At 38.5% G+C, this 21,120-nt stretch overlaps 1 protein-coding gene and 1 long non-coding RNA gene across 11 annotated transcripts in view; both read right to left on the bottom strand.

Moving 5' to 3' along the window:
• LOC149098917 (uncharacterized) overlaps positions 1 to 21,120 on the bottom strand; it is a 154,033-nt gene that overhangs the window by 94,615 nt on the left and 38,298 nt on the right. The gene's annotated exons all lie outside the window — the stretch shown is intronic.
• LOC149098920 (uncharacterized) lies at positions 14,624 to 15,771 on the bottom strand. Its single transcript, XR_016203562.1, has 2 exons — positions 15,602 to 15,771; positions 14,624 to 14,972 (listed from the first exon to the last, which is right to left on the bottom strand). It is a non-coding gene; the product is annotated as an uncharacterized LOC149098920 (long non-coding RNA).

Genomic DNA, 21,120 nt, shown 5'->3' with positions numbered 1-21,120 from the left:
TCGTGATCGCTCACTCTTTAGGGGATTTTCATGACAAGAATGTTCAAAACCATCGGTCAAATACTATAAAAGTTACACAATTTTTGTTGCTGAAAATTTAAATGTTTAAATGTTTAGTTGTTACGTAGTTACGCTTTGTTTCTGTGGCGGCAAGAAGATACAAGTTCGTTACGTTTGTTAAGTGATGACAGATTAGGTCGACAGATGATTAAAAATTTCTCTTTGAGACAGAGATTACATCTTCTACTTGAACTGTTGTAGGACGAGCTAGATGAAATGATACGCCATGAAATAGAGTGGTCAATGTTGCTGTCTTTAAGAATCCAGACGTGTGTGCTGAGTTTGGTAAAGTTCCTGTGGTTTGCGTGACGGAATGATGTAGTGTGGTTTCTGTATCTTGTCTTGAAGTCGTTTTCTGTTAGTCCGATGTATCTTTTTCAGGTGTTATTGTCGTTGCGTGTGACGGTGGCTTGGTAGATGACTGATGATTGGAGGCAGTTTCCGCTAAGTGGGCATGTGATCTTTTGTCGGCAGTTGCACGATTTCTTGTCAACAGGGTTATCGGCGGTTTCATCAGCGTGCTTAAATGAATTCAAAATTAAAGAGTAACTAAAGAGTAAAGACGGTCCCGCTAATCATTCTAGCAAGAAAGGAAAAATAGAATAATACCAAAATTAAGAATATATATATGTATATTTTTTTCTTTGTGAGAATGTTCAAAAGAATAATACCAAAATTAAGAAAATATATTTGCACATTTTTTTTCTTTCTGAGAATGTCCACAAGAATATTTTCAGCATAAAATCGGCAGGAAAGTAAAAATATTCAGCCTCGCCCTGAAAACAATAATTTTATATAAATAAAACTACGCACGCAAGCAAAATACAAAAAGTGCGAGTAAGCATGTAAAGTGTCAGCCAAGCCGGGAGAGAACCCATACTACATGAATGTTTAGTTGGCGCATACAATAGAAACCCATGCTATGTACAAAACTACCAGCATGTGCAGAAATTAAAAGTGATACGTTTCAAGGGAAATGCAGTGACATAAAGGACACCACTTTAAACGGACGTGACAGCGGTTTTTTATTAGTATTTTGATGTTGTGACATCTGTCAAACCAGGGGTCAATCTGTCTTAGAATGTTATTCGAAGTAAAATAATTTCGTCGTGCTTAAAGCGAATTGCGGCAAAGATAGTGTATTCGCACGTATCATCCTCGGTCTTACACGAGTGCGATACTCTGTGTGTTGAGGCATATGTATCAAATATACTCGTTTATCTCTTTTCTCAAGTATCTCACCATTTCAGAATCCTGAATTATAGAAATTGATTGGATAATACGCGGGGGCAGTTTTTCACGATACAGATTCCAACAGGTCTTTGTTCACTTTAAACTATATCGGCTCTGTGATCGTTAAAGAAAAAAAAAAAGAACAAAGAGAAGAAAAAAAAAACAAAAAACAAATAAAAACAAAAACAAAAACAAGAAGAACGCAGAATAATAATGATAATAAAAAAAGACATTGCTTCGGTTAATAAAAAGATTCCAAATCGAAAGCAAGTGTTGTTATCCAGAAGCAATCATTTTACATAAGAACAATAAGGATTCTACAACACCTATACATTTGGACTGCTATTTTACTCTTTTTCATTTTATTTCTTGCGATTTCAAAATCCTTTGCTGTTAACTTTGCAAGTTCTCTTAAATGGAAACATCAAGAGAAAAGATTTACCTTACTTTTGCGATTTTAAAATCTTTGGCTGTTAGTTTTGGTAGTTCTACTAGATGGAAACTTCTAGAAAAATGTTTTATTCGCTTTTGATTGCCTTCTTGAGTATGCGAGGGTAATTGAATAGCTTTCATATTTCACTTTAATATTTTCTTTAGATATATATTAACTTTGGCAGTTTTATAAAATGACATAAAATAAAAACGATTGTGGTCGGTATATTCCAAAAACAAAACTTTACCCTCAGCCTTCGGCCTGTAGCCGTAGATAATACCTCCGGTAAGTTTTTTCTCGATAGGACATTGCGAAGGGGTCAACTCAAGGATAGAAAATTTATAACATTGAGATTACTCTTTTAGTTTTATTATTTCATTCGTTTATGAAATAGGAAACAGTTAATTTTTCCTAACGTATTGTAGACACAGGAGTGGACCTGTAGGAGAATGAGAAATTGTTACACTTGCATCATGGAAACGGTTCAAAATGCGACCAGGCAGTGAATACGAAAGGGTACGACACTGAAGGAAATTACATAAATGATCAATTCATTTTCTACGGTCCCATGCTACAATATTTGGTCCTTGATGACTTTTATAACGTTTATAATTTGTTTTTAAGCAAAGGAAACCAAACCTTGTTACTTGATCTAAAATACATATGAAAGCAATTTTGCGACATGCCATTGTTTACAGAAATTAATGTTCAACTTGATATTTGGATATGCATGTTTCCAAGGTAGCGTTTTAACAGGCTCTTTTACCAAAATTTTGAAGTTTTCAGTTTTTGCATTTTACTATTCCAATAGCTTTTTACACGGCTGAGACCATTTCGTTGTATAAAAGAAGGGAACTAAAATTGAAGGTGCCGGATCCAAGTTGCCGATTCCACATTGTTTAAGTTTTGTTAAAATTCGACGTCGGCATTAATACTTGGAAACTACTAGCTAAAAAACGAACAAAGAACACCTGTTTTTCCTTTTTTATCAATCATACAATCTTCACCACAGCGCGCATGTTTGAAGTGAGAAGGAACAGTGGAGTTGACAGACATTGTCATCCTTCTCTCTCTCCTTTCCAAACACAGGTCACAGCTGTAAAATAGCACTGATAGGCTTGTAATTCACAAGGACAGATTACCAAACTAAGATCCAGGTAAATCCCATAAGCAGACCGTTGTCGAGTTCGTTTTTACAAAATCTCAACAAGAATTAATCGCTGAACAGTAACGTGAACAGAGTCTATTGAAGAGTGATAAGGTTCGTAGTACAATTACAAAACTCAATTAGTCTCAAGACAGACAATTCACGCACTGAATGTCGCGTAAATCGGTTCGAACTGAAATACGACAATGAAAAAACAGAATTCTAAGTTAAGTAACAGATATAAGCACTCAAATTTAATACAAGATACTAAACGATTACAGGCAATAATACGCGATATAAAGATAATTCTACTCTTACTTGAAGCATAAAAATAACAAAGGCTATAACAACTTAAGGTGTCTGGACACGCTCAACTTTTGAATAGTCCAATAGTTCTTGGTAGCAGTTAAAAAGGGAAAAAAGACCTAACTTGATAAGGTAAAAGTTACACGTTGCGATCGACGCTCCGAGCATAAATCAACTCGGTAACGTTGCCTACATTACAACAGGGACTTTAAGGAAAATTTTCGAGTCGACAGATTTTTTTTTTTAATATTTACTACGGTCAGATAACGAGTTACTTGTGTCAGAAATGCCAAAAAAAAAAAAAAAATGGTGGTCACAGACTTCGTTTCAGAGATAAAGCGTGTGGAAAACTATCCTGATTTTGAAAAATTGGCGCACGTTACTCAGCATGATTTACAGGGGTTTATAATTAAAAATATCGAAGGTGAGTCAACGGAGGTAAACGATCTTAGTCATATTTTTCGGAAGAGGGTATGTTGCGTAAATAAGTCGAAATGTTGCCAACGTTTTCACAAAACTTAATCCTTCTAGACGCATTTGAAACCGCCGCACAGATAAACCGAGAGTAAAAACAACGGAATTCGACAGTGCATTTTGCACAAAATTCAAACTGCTAATGGTTAAATGTTCTTCATGTTCTCGCTAAATGTAGAAAATCGGTAAAGAAAATGATCCATCAAAAGAAAAATAGGGATCACCCAACGTCCAAGATCGTTAAATCTAGGCAAAGCTATAGCAATGGCCACCTGCCCTATCACTGTTCATTTTATTACTGAGCATGCGCTCAGTGCATGACGTGGCGTGTGAATTTGCGTGCACAGTAAGGATGCGCAGAAGCAAGTAGCACAAACGTATTTATACGATAAACTCCAAAAATTTAGGGCTGCCAGGGTCATTTCCAAGTCTAGGTATGACACACGTGTCAGTTTTTCTTTCTGTTAAATAGACTCCACTTGAACAATCTTTCCACACGTAGGAAAAAAAAAATTCTTACGGCGATGTTGCTGTTTAAACTCAAAAATTGGCGGGGGGGGGGGGGGGGGAGGGGGATGCGAGAACTTACTCTGGCGTACCTGCAAAACGTGTTTAGCATCCGCAGTACACCGTGTAATCTAAGAAATTCTGAGCTGAAACTAGACCCGCCCAAGCCGCGCACAGACTATTGCAAGCGTGGCTTTGGCTATAGCAGGGCGCTTTCATGGAATAACCTACCCGTTTATTTACGGAAATCAGACTCTCTTGGACGCTTCGAAAGGGAAATTGACCAACTTTATAACAACTGTCAGTTAGGCTCCCACACGGCAATCTTGTAAAACAATATACTTGTAAGGGAAGTGGTCAAAACTATGTTACATGCTAGGGACCCACTTTTTGGAGGGAGGGCTATATAAGAGGCCATGGGTCTCCTGAGGGAGGTGGGGTGCTACTTAAGAGGCCATGGGTCTCCTTAAGGAGGTGGGGGGCTACTTAAGAGGCCATGGATCTCCAAACGGAGGTGGGGGCTAGGTAAGAGGCCACGTGTCTCCTGACAGAGGTGGAGGGGAGAGGGAGTCTGGACTCTATCCTATTGTATATTGCAAGCTCTATTGTGATTGATATTCATTCGCCTTCATCAATTCATTCAATTCAGTCATGCTAAAAACTTACCCTAACCCAAAAATTGATCCTAATTGTCTTCTATGGGGATCTAGAAGGGACATGGTTTCATTGAAGCAGTAGGTTCTACATGTTAGACGAAAACGTTCTTTGTCAGAATGAGTGACTGAATATTATTATCCTGAGTAAATATTACTTTTGTTATTAATTATTTTATTATTAATTACAATACTGTCAACTCTCCATGAGGGCTTTTCAGAGACAATAAAAATGATAAAGATAATTAAAAAAATACTCAAATATTATCGATAAACAATTATTGAAAAACTATTTAGATATATTTACATATAAAATTTATGACATTAAAAATTGATTTAAGAGGAAGGCTTTCATTTTACGTTTAAAAAAATTATTTTATTATTAATTAAATACATCTCATGAAAGCGCAAAACATCTACTTAATTCACACAAAAATACAATCAGTTAGATATATAATCATTTTTTTCTTAAATGTAAAGCCAAATTTAATGAATACAAAGCCTACTATTAGTGGTGTTATTGTGTAGGCTTCTAGCCTACACGACTTCTACTGTTCGTGACATTTGTACATTTGCCATTCTCTGTTCGGTCACTCGACCTTTTTGTTGCTTCACTCGTGTTTATGAAGGGCACTTCATGTTGTGTTATAAGGAGGAATTTTATTAGAGTTGAGCCGTAAGACCGTGCTATGGCAAAATTTTTAGAGGTCATAGGTCTGCATGATTTCCGCTGTTATCTGCATGTCCGGGTCTGCATGTCGCTTCTTCAATGACACCTTTGTAATTTGCCATACATTTTTAGGCTCATTTCTATTGCAAGATATGTTTTTTAGTCTCTAAGTATTTCCCTTTGTGGGACAAAATATGAAATTTACCGTGAAAGTGTTGCTTACTAAGTTACTTGCTTTCTATATTGTGACACCGGACCCGGCTGTGATTATAGAGGGGAAGCAAGGTGGGGTCTTGTCACGAAGTCACGATAGCAAATTTTCGATTTCACGAATCACGAAACAAAAAATTCACTTTTCACGATTCTCGAACATGTGCACGAAACTGTGATCAAAATTTGTACAAAAAAGTGCATTCTTTAACTTTACTAATAATTTACAGCTGTTGGAAAGGTGATATTTGAAATCTTAATTTGTTGGTTTTACTTTAAGAGACCTCTTAAGAGAAATATCGGACTTGGACAGCTCTTCCACAGCGAGTTGTTACGGCTCTTAAGAAGGTCAGAGTATCGTCGTCGTAGTCACTGATTCAACAACCGCGAGGACTTTGTCGGATTCAGCAGCCATGATCTTTACCAGTCTGAGTTACACCGAGTCCGCACATGTCGTTCATCAATGGTTCATCAGTCAAAAATCCTATTGAGACGGGTTCATTGGCTAATATGGTGATCAGGAAATCAACGGGTTTATTTAAACCTGTCAACATGTTTCGTTTGTCGCTACTCTCAGTCGGCTTGACTCAAGCGTTAAATTCACTAAGGTCACGGAAAAAATCTGATCACAGTGCAGTGAAATTCAGCTACGAACTCAACTTAAGACATTCACGATTTATTTCTTATCTATTCACGATTCACAGTCAAGCACTTTGGCATCTCACGCCTCACAGAATACCCCTCAATCACGATTCATGGAACAGTTTTTTTTTTATCAAATCACGATTCACAGAGCACAAAAAGACCAGATCACGGCGTCACGAAAATACCCTTGCCCCCCCTCATTATAGAACTGTTTGCAAGTACAGGAGGTTGATTCTTATCACGGATATCATGTTTGTCCTCGTACGTTTTTTCTTCGAAGACACCGTAGCTTAGAGAAAGCTATACGTTTCTCCAGAAGCATTCTTATGTTTCTTGCAGCTATCTGATCGAGCTTATGTTTCTTGAGCTCGATGTAAAACGGCTAGCCTACACGACTTCTACGTTTTGTGACATTTGTACATTTGCTGTTCTCTGTTCGGTCACTCGACCTTTTTTTCGCTTAACTCGTGTTTATGAAGGGCATTTCATGTTGTGTTAAAAGGAGGAATTTTAAGTAGAGTTGAGCCGTTAGACCGTGCTATGGCAAATTTTTAGAATTCATAGGTCTGCGTGATTTCCTTTGTTATCTGCATGTCGCTTCGTCGAGTTTGACACCTCTGTAATTTGCCATGAGTTTATGCATACCATTGTTTTGGCTCGTTTCTATTGCAAGATACAAGTATTTGCCTTCCAGGGACAAAATATGAAATTTACCGTGAACATGTTGCTTACTTGCATTCTATATTGTGATACCAGGCCCGACTGTTTGATTAGAACACTTTGCACTGAAGTAGTATGTTGCAATTGATTCTTATCACGGATATCCGATTTGTCCTCGAACGTTTTTCTTCGGAGACGCCGTAGCCATACGTTTCTCAAAAGACATTCTTTGGTTTCTTGCAGCTATCTGATCGAGCTTATGTTTCTCGAGCTCGATGTATAGGTTTATTCCCCCATTTGGTCATTCTGGCACCACATGATTCAAATGTAGCTGTTTACAAGCAAGTCTGTTGACTGTTTACCCTGGTCCCAGAGGTTTTTCTTGATGTTTCTCCACATGAGAGAGCTGCGACACAGCCGCGGAGCTTCGCGGCTAGCTTACGAGCAGGCTCACCTTTGAGTCACACGCGTGAGCGTCGATAAGCAAAGCAATCCGGCGGGAAGGAGTCTGGTGAAGTAGCCTGCGAACAGGCTCCCGGCGAGGACGGAAAAAAAATTTCGAAACAGAAACAGAAGAATTCGGAGAGCAAAGCGATCGGGGCAGGGACAGGGGGGCTATCTTTAAAAGGAGGAACGGGAAATCGGGGAACGGGAATGGGGAACGGGAATGGGGAACGGGGAACGGGGAACGGGGAATCTTTAAAATGAGGAATCTTTAAAAGCGGGAATCTTTAAAATGGGGAATCTTTAAAAGCGGGAATCTTTAAAATGGGGAATCTTTATTAAAAGCGGGTGATTTCTTGTCAACCACTGTTTTGACTTTCCGTCCTTGTTCCAGGTTTTTGTGATAGAAACGGCTTCAAACGACCCTTCCCCTATCACATCTTGTTCGCTGAGATCATTCCACTTAAACTGTGGAAGACCTTCAAAGCGACCGATTCTTTCCTCTTTTTAAAAGTGAATGCAATGGGCACTTTGAAATTGTCTTCGCATGCCTATCCGCCCTTGGTGATAAGCCGGTAACAAATCAGTCAATGAGGTAATTAGACCTGTCAAGAAGCTACATTTTCGATACTTACAAACAGTTCTAATCGAGCTAATCAAATAGCCGGGCCGGGCGTCATAATATAGAGTGCAAGTAAGCAACGTGTTCACGGAATATTTCAAACACTTTGTCCCTCCAGAGCCAATACTTAGAGAACTTAAGGTGGCTGAACACAGTTTTGATACCTATGTTTCATTCACCTTTTTCTTTAAAACCCTTGATCCCTCGGTCGTCAAAAATGGCACCAAGCTAGTTAACAACACAAACTTTGGTTTTTTGATGGTTTAAGCTGACGTATGTGCCGTTGCCATGGCAACATGAATAAATATAAACAGGCCTTTAAAATTGGTTTTGTTTATTTGCAGAAAATCTAGTCATTAGAAAATCTAGTCATTAGATTTTCTTCATAATTTGCATGCAGCAAGCTTGTAACGATTCTCACAAGTTAACACCATTTTGCCAATAATTTAACAGGGAGATCTTTAATTATCCTTTGTTGAAGGTTCACTGGAATATCTAGAATTTCCTTTGTTAAAGTTCAATTATTTTCAATACTCCAGTTACTTATTTCCTAAAGTATTTTCGTGCCAAATTTCGTGAAATTCTAATGAGTGGTTCTCGAGAAATAGGCGTATTTCCGAGAGTACAATTTTCATTCAATCGCAATTTTTTGACTTACTACGCACGCGCTGCATTTAACTGGGTTCTTTCGGTAAGAAAGAAAAAGCTGAGAGTTGCAGGGTTCTTTGCATCGTTACCTTTGCTAACATATCTTTGTAATAAAAGACTAAAGCCATCAATACGCTGCGTTCAATTATAGAGAAAAACAGCACAGATACTGCGGGTGTTGAGTAAATAAAATGATCGCTCTATTGACGGCATGTTTGTTTTTTGCAATCCTTGTGCGCGCGCTGAATTGCATCAGCAAAAGCGCACGCGAAAACTGTGTTCGGCCACCTTAGAACATATTTTGCAATACTGAAATGAGCCTAAAGAAATTATAAGCACATGAGAGAGGTGTCAAACTCTGCGATGCGACAAGCAGATAACAGCGGAAAGTCCGGAAACCATGCCTTTGACCTCTAAAAAAAATGCTATATCACCGCCAAACGGCTCCACTCCGGCCACTAGCTTCTACTTAAAATTCCTCCTCGTAACAGAGCATAAACTACCCTTCAGAATCACTTGTGGAATAACGAGAGGTCAAGAGACCGAAACTTAAAAGAGAACGGCAAATGCACTATTGTAACGAACCGTTGGAGTCGTATAATTTTACAAAGATCTGTCAACTATTCATCTCAAAGATGTCAACAATCAGCGATTTAACCAATCATATCATGATACCAGGAGCTGGTATCACAGAACATCTACAGGCTCCCTCGCTTCGTTCGGGCTCACCGAGGAGCCTGTTCGCAGGCTACTGGTGAAGAGGCGCCAAGAAAGTGAGCCTGCCCTGATCTCTGTAATTTTTTCATTTCTACGTCGATCTTCTGAATGAAGTGGAATACCATTGGTCGAAAAGCGGGAAAGGCGAGAAAACTGTCAATCTATTATGTTTGATGAGGAGCGATTAAATCCCCATGGAGTCGGTAATTTACCGCACAATAAAAAACAATTCGTCCACATTTGGAGTCAGAGGAAGAGTTGAGTGCGCGTATTACTGATGTTTTAACAAAGTTCCAGTCTATTTCTGGTTAAAATTCAAACTAAAGAGGGAGCAGGAAATAGCAGTTGAAAGTATGTTAATGAATCAAGACGTACTTGTCGTGTTGCCGACTGCATATGGGAAGAGTTTAAAAATATTACAAACGTATGTGATTGCAAGCGGGCAACGAAACAACACGAAGGTGTTTGCCCGTTTACCAGCATCGTCAAAGACCAGATCGCCAAAGCAATATCACTTGGAATCAAAGTGTGTTTCCTTAACTTTGACACTTTTTCTTCGGCAAAACTTTATCAACAACGGAGGATATCGCGCCTACATGTTGTTATGAAAAAGATTTACAATTTTCCCGAGATATCTGAGCTGCCAAAGTTCATATTTCCGGTGAAAATTAATTGACTTTATTCTTTTCTGCGGTTTCCAGGGTGGAAATAAAAAAAATTGTAGAGATCAAAGCAGGCTCACTTTCTCGTCTCGTAGCCTACGAACAAGCTCCCGGCGAGGACGGAAAAAAATTTCGGCGAGCGCAAAACAGAAGAATTCGGAGAGCAAAGCTATCGAGGCGGGGACAGGGGATCGGGCTCACCGGGAGCCTGTTCGCAGGCTACTCGTCTCGCGGCTTCACCGCTCAATTTCGCGCTTGTGGCTATGCCGCGCGCACTTGTGCTCCAACGTGAGCCTGCTCGCAGGCCACTTCGCGGCTCTCTCAGGCGAAGCAACAAAAAGGGCGAAGCGAAGCAACAAAAAGGGCGAGGGACCGAACAGAGAACGGCAAATGAACAAATGTCACGAACCGTAGAAGTCGTGTAGGCTCGAACTTGAGACGTACAGAGTACGTAATTTAGAAATACCGCCAACTGATGAGATCCACATGGAGGATCAAAACCATAATCTTGCCTGAGTCAAGCCGAACAATAGTAAATACAACACGCAAAACAGTCAACAGACTTGCGCGTAAACTTGCTTTTACGTGGCGAATAAATTGTAATTGTTGACAGAGGGTCCCCTATACTTTTTTTCGTGACGCATTTATGGGCATTTTTGTTTTGCGTGAAACATGAATTATGATTTATTTTTTCCGTGATTCGTGGAAATATATTATCTACACTTTTCTGTCCTCGGGAAACTGGTTTTCGATTTTGTCATGATCCGTGAAATATGCATTTACTTGCGCGTGATTTGTGAACCAGCGACTTTTGCGGGAATAAGTTTTCACTGTTTTTTTTTTTTTTTGGAGATTTTAGCGTCATTAAAGCTCGTAAACTTGTTCAGAAGTGTTTTTAAAAGTTATTAGGCTAACGTCTTTGCTCTAGAGACAAAACGGTTACAGAAAGTTTCTAGCTACTCTAGGTTACGCAGTTTATGTTTATGTTCAGAGTTAATGTGCTTTACGTAGGCAGGCATTCATTAAAGGGACACCATTTACTTGAGCGCAAAACAATGTGGTGATTTTTTGTGTTTCATTAAAAAATCTTTAACATGATTGTCGAACTTGTTTTCAAACATCCAAAAGGTTTATTTCCAATTTTTAAAGTTATGCAAACCAGAGATGACTGTATATTCTAAGATTGATTAAAGGAACAATAATGTGACCATAGTGTACGCTGCCCGGCATACTGTTTCTCTGTGTGTGTTTGTTTTTGTCTGTGTAGTGGGGGAAGGGGGCGGGGGGGGGGAGGTTAAGCAAGAGACCATAGGTTAGCAGCAAATAGAGGTTCTCGTGGCTCACTTTGTTTTTGAGGGAGGATGGGGAGTCATGAAAGATACCATGGGTAGGTTGTGAAGGGAGGGGACCTACAAAAGATACCATGGGTTACTTGTCAAGGGACGGGGGTGGGCTGTAGTAGAGACCATGGGTCACTTGCCAAGGGATGAGGGGGGGGGGGGGGAGCTATAAAAGAAACCGTTGGTATCTGGATAAGGGTAGGGGGCTATAGAAAGAGACAGTAGTCTCAAGTTATTCTAATGGGTCCCTTATATGTATAATAGTTTTGACCACTTCCCTAATTAAACTTTTCTTTTTTTATACTACTAGAATAATTTACTGAAGATTTTACCGTGTTGAAATACATAAAGTATGTAAGTATGTAAGGTATTAAACGGCGAGAAAAAGGGGGTGAAATTTGTCGTGTTGATCAATTTTAGTGGGTGAAATAGCGCCAATCGCCTTCCTTTTCCCTTTTCATACTTCCATCGACGATTAATCTACACAAGTTTTTCGCTATTCACTTTAAAATGTCAGGGGAAGTCACAATGAATAAATTCTAACGAATGTTTTAAGGTTGTGAGTTTGGTTGTGCGCTGCAATTGGGCGTAATATTGTGTTTCTCACGGCGTACAGCTTTAACTAAAAAAACTGAGTCAATTTCAGTCGAGTTTATCTCTTTGATCGGTTTTTGGTCAGAAGTGAGCTAAATGCAAGAAAAGTTAATTTCTAAGATATGAATCTGTTCTTTCATACATTCCTTTGTGTCTAGTATGTAAGTTGGTGGTTAAGAAGTTTTTTTAGGAATGGTTTGCAGACGGCACGTAAGCCGATTCAGAGACACAGTGGCAAAAACAAACCCACTTACAGTGTAAGCCAATATACCCCAGGAGAGAGAAGAACAAATTGTTATTTGCTGGCTTAGGGTCGTCTGTCTAGTGAAAAACTCTGTTCTCGAGCTTGAAATTGCTAACCTCGCCCTGCTGCCTACAGACAAAATTAAGCTTAAAAGTAAACATATTAGTTGGTTGGTTACTCATACCCATTGTCTAGTATTTCCTTTATAAAGCACTTAACGTTTGCTACCGTTTAGTCGTTGATAACATGTTTCCAGTTACTATAGCTTTCTTGAGGCAAGTATCACTTCACGCGATCATCAATTCCTCTCGCACTTTTACAAGGAATTTTCCATCCTCCAAGTATACGCTCGATCGTTTTGACGTTCTACAGATCCTCTCTGCTGAGCTGTCCTAATTTATCATGAATTCGAGCACAGACACATGAAAGCTGGCCTGAGTTTGTTGAATAGATGGTCGGCTTTGAGTGCGCACTTTTTTACAGAGTGTATTACCATGGTGTTGTTCTTTGTTGTTGCGTATTTTGTTGTTGTTGTTGTTGTTGTTGTCAAACGTAGGTATAACTCACTTTAATGTCTGGCCTGCCATTAATTATCACTCTGTTCAAAAGATATTTATTTTGTCGTGACTTTGACTATATCCCAAGAAAAAGTGGTAACCGCAAGGGATTTGAAAAAGCTCGAGCGCATGGAGATGATCTTAGGAAAAGACAAAATTGTTTTGTGTACACTTCGCAGCCCCCTTGCGCGCAGAAGAAAAATAACTAGTAGACAACAACGAAACGCGTGTGGACGGACTAATAATTATTTATTTATTTATTTATTTATTTATTTATACCTCTAAGTATATCGATTACTATTTCAAATATCAATTGCTAAATTCTAATTACATCGTTTAACTCGTAATGTAGCTCTTCATTTTCATAATCTTATTGTAGCCAGCAGTAACATTGACAGTCTCAGTGCAAGAAAATGCAAGACCATAGCTTACGATTGTTTCTGAGTATCTTTCATAGTCAGGCCCAATTCCTTTAGAGAGCTTAAAAATTAAATGTGAAATCTAAATTACACGTGTCCGTAGCTGCTTACAAGAGCAAGTAAGCACTGAGTTTGTATGGCAGTTCAAACGGGTTTTGTGAAGGTGGTCGTAAGTTGACCTGTTCGCTTACGAGAGTGTGTGTTAGAAGAGGTTCCATTGTATTTAATTCAGACGTATGGTGTATAGGATCAATTCTAATAAAAGTTAAGTTTATTATCCTTACAATGTGTAGCCATAACCTCACCATGCTAGATATAGATATTTTTCACTCAGTTTATCTATTGCATAATACTTACTTAGAAATAATAATTGGAATTGACAGAAAATGTTTTCCTCGGTGATAGCAACGCTTTGTATATCAACGTAATTTTTTTTCAATGTTACTCTGATCTAAACAAAATGCACTAATATCAGGATAAACAAGCAAGCTCCCACCCTACCCCACCCGTCTCTTTCCCCACATTTGGTCAGGAATGTGGCGGTTGGAGGATGGTCAATGAAATCCTCTTTTGATATTTCTTCCACGAAGTCACATAAAGATTATTTGTCGAAGAAAATATGGAAAGTGGTGATTAGCAAATCCGTTTTCTAATAATGAAAAAAAAACAAAAAAAATCGCTCTGATGCAGCAGAAGAAGGTTGAATTCGCAAAACCTGACGCCATTTGCTGCTAGTTAAGTGAGTGGTTCCTGGTTTGTTTTAGGCTGTCTAAGGCCGTCAACCTTCTGCCAGGTTTAGTCACTATTATTCGTAAATACTAATCGTACTTTCTGATACGCTTTCGTTAGCATATCAGGAGAGTTTGGTCGACCCATGGTTCGTAGTCTCGCCAAAATAGTCATGGCTATCGAAACTTAACAAACCTGCTATGCTGCCGAAGCATAACAAAGAAGGTATGATTTGGTATTTACTTTCCTAAATTTGGCCAAGTGACCATGATAACGTAGCCATATAAGGTTAGTTACTTGAAATCACACCGTCTCAGGACAATAGACACGGTTTCCGATTTGCTGATTGCTAATTTGAGTGCGGTAGATCATCAAATCGATGACAGACGAATAAAAAAAAGGCCTGAGTTTATTCAGTAGAAGTACGTCTTTTATTGCGAGATTTGTTCCAAGATATTTTTGATGAAAAATTATCACGCTGTTGTTGAGTGTTTTTTTTTTTTTTTTTTTTTTCGCTATTATTATTCAAGGACAGAAAAAATTTTGTTAATCACCGTAATGGACTCACTCCAAAGTCTGTTTTCCCATAAATTGTAAATTAGCCTCAGGCTATAGTAAAGCTTTACATATCCGTGCATATCCCTAAGTCTTTTTTTTTTTTTTCACTTGACTGCACATTTTAATTGAGTCTCAGCTTATGATATAGCCACACATTTTTTTTTGTATAATAAATTTACCTGTAATATGTTAATTACAATAAACTACTTAAATACAATACTTACGACAAACTTACCTACAATACGTTTTTTTCAACATTAACATAACGCTACATACAGCACTTACGGGTAACCACTGTACTAATAATAATACCATATAATTACAACTGATTTCTACAGGATATATTCTATTCAATTTAAGTAATTGCTAAGATGATGATTTTGCGAGGTTTCTTTTTTTTTTATTGCGAGAAGTAGAAGACAAATTGAACTAAGCGAAACCTTCTACTTTCAACATAAAATTTAGTTTCCGGACAAAAATATCCCAATTACATGCACGTTGGTTGATTTTCTGGAAATGAAAGTAGAATTTGGCATAGAGGAGACAGAAATTTATTATTAGTAGTAGTAGCAGCAGCAGCAGTAGCAGCAGCAGTAGCAGCAGCAGTAGCAGTAGCAGTAGCAGTAGCAGTAGCAGTAGCAGTAGCAGTAGTAGTAGCAGTAGTAGTAGCAGTAGTAGTAGCAGCAGCAGCAGCAGTAGTAGCAGTAGTAGCAGTAGTAGCAGTAGTAGCAGTAGTAGCAGTAGTAGTAGTAGTAGCAGTAGTAGTAGTAGCAGTAGTAGTAGTAGTAGTAGTAGTAGTAGTAGTAGTAGTAGTAGTAGTAGTAGTAGTAGTAGTAGTAGTAGTAGTAGTAGTAGTAGTAGTAGTAGTAGTAGTAGTAGTAGTAGTAGTAGTAGTAGTAGTAGTAGTAGTAGTGGTAGTAGTAGTAGTACTATTATTATTAAAGATTCGCTCAGCTATTGATGATATTGAAGCTGGTTTCGTCATTGGCTCCGGGCAACAGCAAGTTGCCTAGGGAAGCCAAGAAACACCCCTTGTTTGCTTTTTCTCTTCTTTCTACATCTCCAGCACCTTTCTAAGAATTCTTGCCGACCCCAACAATGCACATCTCTGGATCAGTCCAACAGGAATGCCCACCTCAATGGCTGTCAGATTGTCATTCAATCTCAGTGGTATTGATCCCAATGCTCCCACTACCACTGGGATAACCTTATTATTAATATTATTTCATTATCGTTATCAGTAACTGCTCCGAAGAGTATTTCTTTTGAGTTTAAAGGGATCGAAGAGTTTTCCTTTTCATTAAACCAGCATAGCACTTTCCGGAGAAAGTCGACCGCAATGCGACAACCTAAGAAGAAGTGCATTAAAGAGTCGTCATCCGCACAGTAATGACAACTCTTTTTGTCTTCAATTCGGTATAAATGTAACTCTTTCTTTGTGGTGACACTGCGATGAACAAGTTTGTAAAAAAATCTTTTAATTTATTTTGCTTACTGATTGACTTTATCCGCTTAAAAATTGTGCTCCAAGAGAGAGTGAACTGTGGAAGGTCGCGTTGACACTTGCTAGGGCCAGTTGCGCAAGGTTCCTTCCTGTTCAAAAAAAGCCAGTGATAATCTTTACATGCTAATTTAGATGGGTCGATCGACAGCGACGGTGACAGATGACATGTGGAATTCTCTAGAGTAAAAATCGGATTGGTGCCAAAAGAGTCCCTCGCCTTTTCCAGCAGTCGTTTAAAGATAGCCGACAGAAAATAGGTGAGAAAATTGGACTCAACTGAAAATTTCCGACAGAAATCTAAAATTTAAGTACATTCTACTGGAGTCGAGAATGTCACAAATTGAGTAGACTCCTTGGTCAAACCAGTCCTGATAAAACACAGTTTTACCACGTATTTGTATTTCTTTGTTGTTAAAAAGGATTAATTCCTGGTCTTTGTTCGTGTCATAGATACTCTGCAGTTCCAAAAAGAAACTGAGAATTTGCTTGTAGAAGGATGGCATTTCAATGGACTTTAGGAAATTTTCCTCAAAGTTACAGTGAAGCAAGAAGTATAAGCCCACATATTTCTTAAAGAAGGAACAAGGGATGACTTTGCAATTTTCTGTCCCCCGGCTGTCACTTTTTAGGGGCCTTTGAATCCATGCCAAACGTAGAGCCTTATCCAAAGTTTCAACGCGTGTTACACGTAGACCACCTCTTTCATAAACTTGATATAGAACTCTCATTTTAATTTTGTCCAGCTTTTCCTTCCAAATAAATTTAAAAGTTGAAGATTGAATTCTTGCAATGTAATCCTTGTGAATGTCTAGCACGGCAACAGATTGAACGATCTGTGAAATCCCTAGAAACTTAACGATTAAACAGCGCCCGAAGATAGAAAGTTGGCGCAATCTCCAGGTGCCCAGCTTTGCATTAAGGTTTTCAATTTTTTGGTTGACATTTTTTTTCTCTCAATTCCCGCCTTATCGTAAGAGATATGAATCCCCAAGACTTTAAGCGGTTCTTTCGTCCATATGAAGTTGAGAGGTCTTTCGGTACGCTGTTTCCATGGACCTAGCCAAAGAACGTTGGTTTTGGATTCGTTGAGGTTTAGGCCAGATAAAATCCCGAGCTCGTTTAGTATGAACAAAGCGTTTTGGACCGATATTAGGTTACTGTAAATGAGAGAGGTGTCGTCCGCAAATTGGCTAATTTTGAGTTCCTTACGAAAGATAAAAATACTACAAATCGAATTATCTTGCCGTATTTTAGTCGCAAGTATCTCCGCAGATAGAATAAAGAGATAGGGTGATAGTGGAAAACCTTGCCTTACTCCTCGAGACAACATGAGCTGCATAGTAGTGAAAGCATTATTAATAACAGAACTCTCTGCATTACAGTAGAAAGTTTCTATCCAACGCTTAATAGAAACACCAAAGTTGAAAATTGACAGGACTTGCTGAATCATTGGCCACTCGATTGTGTCAGAGGCTTTGCGAAAGCCGAGCTGGAGGAGAATGCCTGGTATATTTTCCAGTTCCGTCTGTTCTAAGAGGTCACATAGTCAGACTTTAGTGAGCTTGCAAAGCCTGTAAAGTATATTGAACAACGTTTTAAATACTGGTAAGCCAATTACGATATCTTTAAATTCTAGCCGAGTTTGGCTCCGAAAACTTAGGGGAATAAAACAAAACACATTATTCATTCATTCGTCAACCTCGCCGATCTGATTTCTTATTTCTTACTCCTCTCACCCCTGTTAAAGGTAAAAGCTAAGGTACAAAACTCCCCTCTCCACCCCGTCCCTTATTTTCGGCCAACTTCAAACATGGCTACTGCCCACATTGACTTCATATTAAAAAAAAAAAAAAAAAGTGTTCCAAAAATGTGAGATGTTGTTGTGTATAGTGGTCAATGGATATGGGATGTATAGGGCAGAAATTAAAAGGCTATGGGTTACTCAAACCCCTCCCACTCTCAACGGGGCAGAATATTTTTGCACAATTTTTGTTGAAAAAATTTTGTGCCCGCAAATATCCCTACGTTGTAAACCTCAAGGGGTGTCTAATCGACGATCCATTACATCAATGAATAATCAACGAGTAAACGTTGGGTAATCAACTGATTATTCATTGATTATTGGCGATGATCAATGACTAATCTCCCACACCACCCTACCACTCCCCCCCCCCCCCCCCCGTCCCCTCTAATCTCATAACTGGTCAAGAGGATGATGGTTTGAGGATGGTTGATAAAATTATCTGTTGTTGTTTCCTGTACGAGGACACATCAAGATTATTTGTCATAAACAAAAAATATTTATATTGTATGTGGTTAGTATCAAATGAGTTTTCTAGTAATCGCTCTGATGAAGCAGAAGAGGGTTGAATTACCAAAAGTTCTCGGCACGTGCCGGTGTGCTGTGTAGTAAAGTGATTGATAATCAGATTTCATCTGAGCTGTCTAAGGCCGCCATCTAGTTTGGTCACTATTATTACGCTTTGGTGGCATATCAGGCGAGTTTCGTCGCCCCATGTCTCGAAATCTTTCCAAACTACCCATGGTGACCGAAGCCAAACCAGCCTGATGTGTTGTCGAAGCATACCAAAAAAGGTGGGATTATGTATTTACCGTGCTCAAGTTCGGCCAAGTTGCCATAAAGACGTAGTCATATCATGTCAGTGGCTTCACATCGCACGGTGTCAAGACATTAGGTACGGCTTCTGATTGGCAGATTGCTATTCTGGGTGCAGTAGAGCATCAAATCGAAGACAGAAGAGTAAAAAACAGCCTGAGTTTATTGAATTTAATAGAAGTCCAGCGCTTATGGCGCGCTTTCTTTTAGGGGCAGAAATTATTACGCATTTGTTCTTTGTTTATTTTACCGTTTTAAGGTAATTCCTCTGAAATAAAAGTGACAATAGATTTTTGTTCAAACTTTGTCCACTGAATATTTGTCATATGATAACTTCAATTTTGAAATAGAAAAGGGGGGTGCCCATACTCATTAAGGAGCAGTGAGGCATTGAAAATACCCCATTTTGGCATTATTTAATGCTTATTATAAGAACGAATTCCCAGTAATTGTAAAATCTTGGTGAACCCAAACTCATAAGAACACGCATTAAACTAGAGTCAATACATTGTGTATTGTTTGTTTGATTCAGGCAGAAAGTTAAATCCTTGATTAAAAATTTGAACCAAATTTCTTGACGTGGTTACCGCCTGCAAAATAGAAAAGACCACAGTGTATCTGCTATTTTTCTTATTTATTCAATTTTCAGCAATAGAAATTAGATCAGTCTTTTCTCACACAAAGCTTATGATTAGTTGATTACAATGACTGGGAAAAAAATTTGGGTACCCGTGCTCGTTGGTGAGCTAGAGCCATTTTTCAACTGACAGAGCTCAATATCAAGGCAAATCCGTCATGTTTTCAATGTGCGTGTGCACGAGCGCGCGCTAATGACGCCATAAATTATGCGCAGTAAGGACGCGCAATGCAAATGTGAGGAATGACCTTATGGTGATTCCTGAGAAATAAAAGTTGTCAAACGATTTTTTTTTTTGAAACTTTCTCTGAATATTCCCTACCGAGAGCTCTTTCAGGAAATACAATTAAAAAGAAGGTCACCAATCTCTAAAATGATATATGATGGGCCTATCTTACCCCTTTTATGCCTAATCACGTGTGTTATTTTATCGGTTCACGTTACATTTTGCGGTCGATAAAAGAGATTTTTTTTAAAAAGAAAGACTTCATAAAAACTTGATAGGTAGAAATTCTAAGGCATATAGAACGATGTAATATATAATTTATGGCATATTCAAACAATTTAAAACGACATCGACTTAAAACGTTTCTCCACTTGTTGTTTTCAAGGTCATAATTTGTATCCTAGAGTAACGGTTTTGAGCACACTTTAAGCTACATTTTTTTTTTCCTTCCGAACATTATTGCTTAACTGTTTAGTTATATAGAATTAATTGTAACCATATGAGGAAGTAGCAGATCCCATTAAAATAGTGCTCAATACACATATAGTGTAGAGCTGAGTATATGAGTAATAACGAAGAGGCAAGATTTGCTGTTACTCCGAGTTTCGTGCTTACGCACTCATCAGACAGTATTTAATGATAAGCATTCCTATCAACTAGATATATATACACGGTATTAAACAATAGGCTAATTGCTGGACTAGTTGCATTACAATAAGTGATAGTTATACTGGAAAACAATAGGTGTGAAGACAGAAATTACGGGGACGAGTATAAACTGCGTGGGTGCAGTACAATATAAAGAAAGTGTCAAGCGTTCTTCAAGTAGAATTTGTTCTCGTGCCGGCATTTAGAAATAAGTTCTGATCTTTTGTTTAGTAGATTGTCGTTGCTATGTTTGATAATCATTAGTTTTTCTGTGAGGCAGAGGTCGCATCGTTTGGAAATGTTGTTGTAGGGTCTTGCACGGCTAATAATTGACCATTTGATGTTGAAGTCTTGTTTTTTGTCGTGTAGTTGCCAGATGTATTTAGAAAGCTCGGTGCTGTTGATGTGTTTTCTGTGCTTAAATGTGGATTTGTGCTGCGAGAATCTCTGTTTGAATGTTCCTTCTGTCAGTCCAATGTAGTTCTTGGTTGTGTTGTTAGTTGTAACTTGTGCGTTGTAGATTACACTGGAAGTCAGGCATTTGTTGTCTAGCGGGCATTGGTCTTTTTTGCGGCAGTTGCATTGCTCTCCGGTGATTGCGTTGGCGTTGTTGTCGGCGTTTGTTATTTTCATGTTGTGTTTGTTGATTACTGTTTTCATGTTGTCCATGCAACTGTAGCTGACTTTGACGTTGTTTTTGTTGAAGAGGCTGTGGTATTGCTTTCTAAATACATCTGGCAACTACACGACAAAAAACAAGACTTCAACATCAAATGGTCAATTATTAGCCGTGCAAGACCCTACAACAACATTTCCAAACGATGCGACCTCTGCCTCACAGAAAAACTAATGATTATCAAACATAGCAACGACAATCTACTAAACAAAAGATCAGAACTTATTTCTAAATGCCGGCACGAGAACAAATTCTACTTGAAGAACGCTTGACACTTTCT

Source organism: Orbicella faveolata, unplaced genomic scaffold, assembly GCF_042242905.1.
Source record: "Orbicella faveolata isolate gen_17 unplaced genomic scaffold, um_ofav_v1 contig_46, whole genome shotgun sequence".
NCBI classification, from domain to species: domain Eukaryota; kingdom Metazoa; phylum Cnidaria; class Anthozoa; order Scleractinia; family Merulinidae; genus Orbicella; species Orbicella faveolata.
Note: the sequence above shows the minus strand (reverse complement) of the source record. Positions and strands in the feature narration are given on the sequence as shown.